Source organism: Manis javanica, unplaced genomic scaffold (assembly GCF_040802235.1).
Source record: "Manis javanica isolate MJ-LG unplaced genomic scaffold, MJ_LKY HiC_scaffold_25, whole genome shotgun sequence".
Taxonomy (NCBI): Eukaryota; Metazoa; Chordata; class Mammalia; order Pholidota; family Manidae; genus Manis; species Manis javanica.
In genome coordinates this window covers 2112612-2119445 of record NW_027332171.1, presented here as the reverse complement: position 1 = coordinate 2119445, position 6834 = coordinate 2112612, and positions in this window count along the sequence as shown.

Below are 6834 nucleotides of genomic sequence, written 5' to 3'. Positions count from 1 at the left end.
GACATGGTCAATTGGCAAGTTGTGCAGGCTAGAAAATATGGTTAAGAAAGTCAGGATCCTGCTGAATGATGAAAACTGAAAGTAAAAGAATCTAAGAGAGACAGACCAGATCTGCCTGTGCTCGGGTGGGACATCTCTGAGATTGTGTCACCAGCACTAGTGCCTCCATAGCCCAGAGTTTCCAAAGATGACAATGGAAAACTATTTGAAGTATTTCAAAAGGCCACTGGAAATATACATGAGCACTCTGTCCTGTCGTTATGTAGTGACCAGCTTGTTTGTTAATACTCAGAACTTATGAATCAAAGCAATATACTTACATATATATTATATTAATAATTATAATTGTAAAACCCATTCCTCAAACAAAAATTTTAAATGAAAGGGTCTTTGGGATGGATGATGTGAGGAAACACAGACAAGCGTGTTTTGATCTTAGGAAACTCTCCCAAAATTCATTTGATTAGTACTTTTTATTCAGAGTTCAGTTATGAACTTCTGAAATGTGTTAAGCTCAATAGACATTGTCCCAGCAGATATTATATGATCTTAATACCCTCATTTAAAAGTGAAAAAAAGAGAATGTGACAGAGTTCAAGACCGCATCCTTAAAAAACTATAGCACTAGGACTCGATTTCTATCCCTCACCCCAAAGTAATACCTAAAATTTTGGTTAAGATATTAAACTTTTCATTAAAGGTCAGACAGCATGGATTAGAAGAAACCCAAGGAAGGACCCTAAGTGGAGGGTGTGGAGGTGGAGGGAGGGAGAGTGATGAACGGGGGACACAGAGGACCACAAGCCTCGTCCACACAGGTCCTACTGGGAGGACCACATGGCTATTGAGACACCACGGAATCCACTGATCCCTCTAATCTTGACCTCTCACCTTGACCCAGATCTCCCAGGAACACAGAGTTCTCACCAAAGGTTGAAGTTGCTTATGTCTTTTCCAAAGGAGATTCCCGGTATTCCCTACTGCACTCCAAGAAAGAGCATTACACTATTAACTGGCTGTCCTCTCACTGCCAGAGAGATGCCCGCACAGGGTTCTCTCATATGTGTTGTCAAGGGCAGTGGTGCCAGGAGAAAAAGGCAGAGGGAGAAAAGCCCCAGGTACTTCCTCTCCAGAGATGTTGTTCTCACGGAGTTTTTATTCCTGCTCATTTCCTCCCCTCTTTGCCACGTCTCTCTGGGGTCCATTCCCTACGTCCCCATAGTCCAATGATGAGCCCATGATGGTAGTTTTTCTTTCAACAAACTTGGAGTCATTAGAGCTGGTGATGATCTAGGGATTATCGAGTCCAATGCCTTCAATTTCCAAGAGGGCAATCAGAAGTCAGAGGAGCTAAGGGACTTGTCAAGCATGAAACAGCTCGCTGGTAAAAGAGCCTCATATTGATAAAATAGGTCTGGGAATACTTCCCTATTTACAAAGCACTTTCATTTTAGATATATATATATATGGGCATTTCTAAAACATCTGACGTGAATCAATCATCACAATAACACTGTGAATCTTGGCATTATATCCCATGCATAAGTGAAAAAAAATGATTATAAAACACTTTCAGACTGTGTACTCCACAATATGTCTTCTATTAATAGTAGGTGTAACTTATGTGTTCTAAATTGGAGCCCTTTTCAACATACCATACCGTCTTACTGATACTTCATTTAAAATACCAACTTAAGATCACTCCCACAATTATGGTTTTTTCCTTTTTTTGAAAAAGGAACTCGCTTAAATGTAATAAAAAGATACAAATTTCCATAAAAAGGGCACTAACAAATGGAAACTCATCCCATACTCCTGGCTAGGAAGAATTAATATTGTCAAAATGGCCTTCCTGCCCAAATACAGATGCGATGCAATCCCTATCAAACTACCAACAGCATTCTTCAATGAACTGGAAGAGATAGTTCAAAAACTCATATGGAAACAACAAAGACCCCAAATAGCTAAAGAAATCCTGAGAAGGAAGAAAAAAGTGGGGGGGCATCTCACTCCCCAACTTCAAGCTCTACTACAAAGCCACAGTAATCAAGACAATTTGGTACTGGCATAAGAACAGAGCCACACACCAATGGAACAGAATAGAGACTCCAAAAATTAATCCAAACATATATGGTCAACTAATATTCGATAAAGGGGCAATGAACATACAATGGGGAAATGACAGTCTCTTCAACAGATGGTGCTGGCAAAACAGGACAGCTAGATGGAAGAGAATGAAACTGGATCACTGTCTAACCCCATACAGAAAGTAAATTTGAAATGGATCAAAGACTTGAAAAAAGTGATGAAAACATAAAATTCTTAGAAAAAAATATACGCAAAAATCTCTTAGACATAAACATGAGTGACCTCTTCTTGAACATATTTCCCCGGGCAAGGGAAACAAATGCAAAAGTGAACAAATGGGACTATATCAAGCTGAAAAGCTTCTGTGCAGCAAAGGACACCATCAGTAGAACAAAAAGGAATCATACAGTATGGGAGAATAAATTCGTAAATGACAGATCTGATAAAGGGTTGACATCGAAAATATATAAAGAGCTCACATGCCTCAACAAACAAAAAGCAAATAATCCAATTAAAAAATGGGCAGAGGAGCTGAATGCACAGTTCTCTAAAGAAATCCAGACGCCCAACAGACACATGAAAAGATGCTCCACATTGCTTGTCATTAGAGAAATGCAAATTAAAACCACAATGAGATATCATCTCACACCAGTAAGGATGGCTACCATCCAAAAGACAAAGAACAACAAATGTTGGCAAGGTTGTGGAGAAAGGGGAACCCTCCTACACTGATGGTGGGAATGTGAATTAGTTCAACCATTGTGGAAAGCAGTATGGAGGTTCCTCAAAATGCTCAAAATAGAAATACCATTTGACCCAGGAATTCCACTTCTAGGAATTTACCCTATGAATGCAGCACTCCAGTATGAAAAAGACAGATGCACCAATATGTTTATTGCTGCACTATTTACAATAGCCAAGATATGGAAGCAACCTAAATGTCCATCAGTACATGAATGGATAAAGAAGATGTGGTACATATACACAATGGAATATTACTAATGGAACATTACCATTAGAAAAAAACAAATCCTACCATTTGCAACAACATGGATGGAGCTACAGTGTTTTATGCTTAGTGAAATAAGGCAGGTGGAGAAAGACAAGTACTAAATGATTTCACTCGTATGTGGAGTATAACAACAAAACAAAACTGAAGGAACAAAACAGCATCAGAATCACAGAACCCAAGAATGGACTAATAGTTACCAAAGGGAAAGGGAGTGGAGAGGACGGGTGGGAAGGGAGGGATAAGGGTGGGAAAAAAAAGAAAGGGGGCATTATGATTAACATGAATAGTGGGGGGGGGACACGGGGAGCACTGTGCAACACAGAGAAGACAAGTAGTGATTTTACAGCATCCTACTATGTTGATGGACAGTGACTGTGAATGGAGATGTCGAGGGGACTTGGTGAAGAGGGGAGCCTAATAAACATAATGTACTTCAGGTAATTGTACATTAATGATACCAAAATAAAATTTTTTTAAAAAAGGTACAAATTTCCAGTTATAATATAACTAGGTCAAAGGCTCAAGAAGGCAGCATGAGTAGGGCAGCGGAAATCTCCTCCCAAAACCATACATATTTTTGAAAATACAACTATTCCTAAAAGAGAGACCAGAAGATACAGTACAAAAGGCAGACTACAACCACATCTGTGAGAACTTACCATCTCATGAAAAGGATAAGATAAAAAGACATGACCCAGTGGGACCTGAACACTCCCCACACCCCAGCTCACTGGTAGGAAGAAAAGAATCAGAGTGGGGAGGAGGTGGAAGCACAGATCTCCTAAATAACCAGCCCTAGTAATCTTCCCCAGGAGCACAGACACACATTGCATCGTGTGCTGGAATTAGAGAAACGGGAAAGTAAAATTCGAGATGGAGACTGTGAATGGGTCCCAAAAGCCGGCTCCACTGAGTCAAAAGAAAAGCAGACAGTTTTCAAAAGTCTTAAAGGGACAAGGGCTCAACAACCGGACAAAATCGTCAGGCTGGGAAACTTGAGGAACTTCAGGCCCCCTTAGCCTCTGGAGGGTAAAGCATCCCCAAAGCACGGCAATAAGCACCCAGCCATTCATTCCCCCCGGCTAGTGCTGCAAGCAAAACGGCTGACCAGCCACCACTGCAGAGCAGTCGGTGAACAGCCCCACCTGCAGCAACCACACAGAGTCCCCTACCAGGGCACAGCTAACTGGGACAGACAGAGGAAGCCAGAGCAAGGTCCAGAATTCATGAAAGGCTGCCTTTCTTGCAGGAGAACACACCCAGGCATGTATGCCAACACCCTCAGTGCACTGGGCTATCCTGAGAGCTTCCCTGTCCATGGCAGCTCAGGAGATTAGCCCAGAGTCTGCTCCCAGTGTGTGGGTAACCAGCACAGGCAGCAGAAGCTGGAGCAAGCTCTGGAAGGCATGAAGGGGCACCATTCACAGTGTACCTGCACACTGTGTGGGCACAGATCCGACCACCCACAGTGTGCTAGTCAATCCTGAGGGCCACCCCACCCACTGCAGCTCAGGCTATTATCCCAGAGACACCTCCCAGTGTGCAGGTAGGTGGCACAGGCAGCAGAGAAGGGCAAAGCAACCAACAAGCAGGAAGGGACTTTGTTTTCCCAGCTGACACACACGACACCTGCCTGCAACCACTTCTATCACCATGAAAAGGCAGAAGAATCTGGTCCACTCCAAAAGCACTCAGACAACCCCAGAGAGAGGGTCTGCTGAGACAGATATAACCAATCTTCCTGTAAAAGAATTCAAAATAAAAGTCATAACCATGGTTATGGGCCTGCAGAAAAATATGCAAGAGCTAAGGGATGAAGTCCAGAGGGAGATAACAGAAATGAAACAATCAAAAGACGGGCTTAAGAGTAGACTTGATGAGGTGCAAGAGACTGTTAATGGAATAGAATTCAAAGAACAGCAATACAGAGAAACTGAGAGAGAGAGAGATACAGGATATCTATGAATGAAAGAATATTAAGAGAACTGTGTGACCAATCCGAAAGGAACAATATTCACATTATAGGGGTACCAGAAGAAGAAGAAGAGAGAAAAGGGGATAAAAATTGTCTTTGAAGAAATAATTGCTGAAAACTTCCCCAAACTAGGGGAGGAAATGGCCTCTCAGACTGCAGAGGTACACAGAACTCCCATGACAAGGGATGCAAGGAGGACAACACCAAGACACATAATAATTAAAATGGCAAAGATCAAAGACAAGGACAGAGTATTAAAGGCAGCCAGAGAGAGAGAAAAAAGATCACCTACAAAGGAAAACCCATCAGGCTATCATCAGACTTCTCAACAGAAACCTTACAGACCAGAAGAAAATGGCATGATATATTTAATGCAATGAAACAGAAGGGCCTTGAACCAAGAACACTGTATCAAGCACGATTATCATTAAAATTTGAAAGAGGGATTAAACAATTTCCAGACAAGCAAAAGTTGAGGGAATTTGCGTCCCACACACCACCTCTTCAGGGTACTTTAATGGGACTGCTCTAGAAGGAAGCACTCCTAAGGCTAAATAGATGTCACCAGAGAAAATTAAATCACAGCTAAGAAAACAGAACAACCAGATACTAACTAAAGGTAAAAAATAAAACCACCTATCCAAAAAGGAGTCAAAGGAAACACAAAAGAGTACAGACTGAAACACCTAACATATAAAGAATGGAGGAGGAAGAATATGAAGGGAGAGAAATAAAGAATCATCACATTGTGTTTATAATAGCTTAATAAGACAGTTCAGTTAGATGGTTAGATAGAAAGAAGCTACCCTTGAACCTTTGGAAACCATGAATCCAAAGCCTGTAATATCAATAAGGACATATCTATAGATAATCACCCTAAATGTAAATGGACTAAATGCACCAGTCAAAATACACAGAGTAATGGAATGGATAAAAAAGCAAGATCCATCTATATGCTGCTTACAAGAGAATCACCTCAAACCCAAAGATATACACAGGCTAAAAGTGAAAGGATGGAAAAAGACAGTTTATGCAACTAATAGGGACAGAAAAGCAGGTGTTGCAGTGCTTGTATCAGACAAAATAGACTTCAAAGCAAAGAAAGTCACAAGAGACAAAGAAGGACATTACATGATAAAAGGGGCAGTACAACAAGAAGATGTAACCATTATAAATATATCTGCACCTAACACAGGAGCAACAACATATGTGAAACAAATACTAACAGAATTAAAGGAGGAAATAGAATGCAATGTACTCATTCTAGGAGACATCAACACACCACTCACCCAAAAGACACATCAATCTGACAGAAAATAAGTAAGGACATAGAGCTATGGAACAATGCAATAGAAAAGATGGACCTAACAGACATGTACAGAACTCTACATCCAAAAGCAGCAGGATACACATTCTTCTCAAATACAGATGGAGCATTTTCCAGAATGGACCACATACTATGCCACAAAAAGAATCTCAGTAAATTCAAAAAGACTGAAATTCTACCAACAAGCTCCTCAGATCACAAAGATAGTTTTGAGTGTGACATTTAAAAAATACACATATCTTATCAATTATGGTTTGATGAAATTGAAATCTCTCTGCTACTCTTTGCATAGAGTCCTGCCATGTAATTTCTCAATTCTTTATCCAAGATGTGTTAGAGGCAATGAAAATCTTTTAAAATTGTATCCTCTCACACACATCTCCAAAATACTAATATGATAGATGAAGTCTGGAAAAATAATTCAACCTTTGA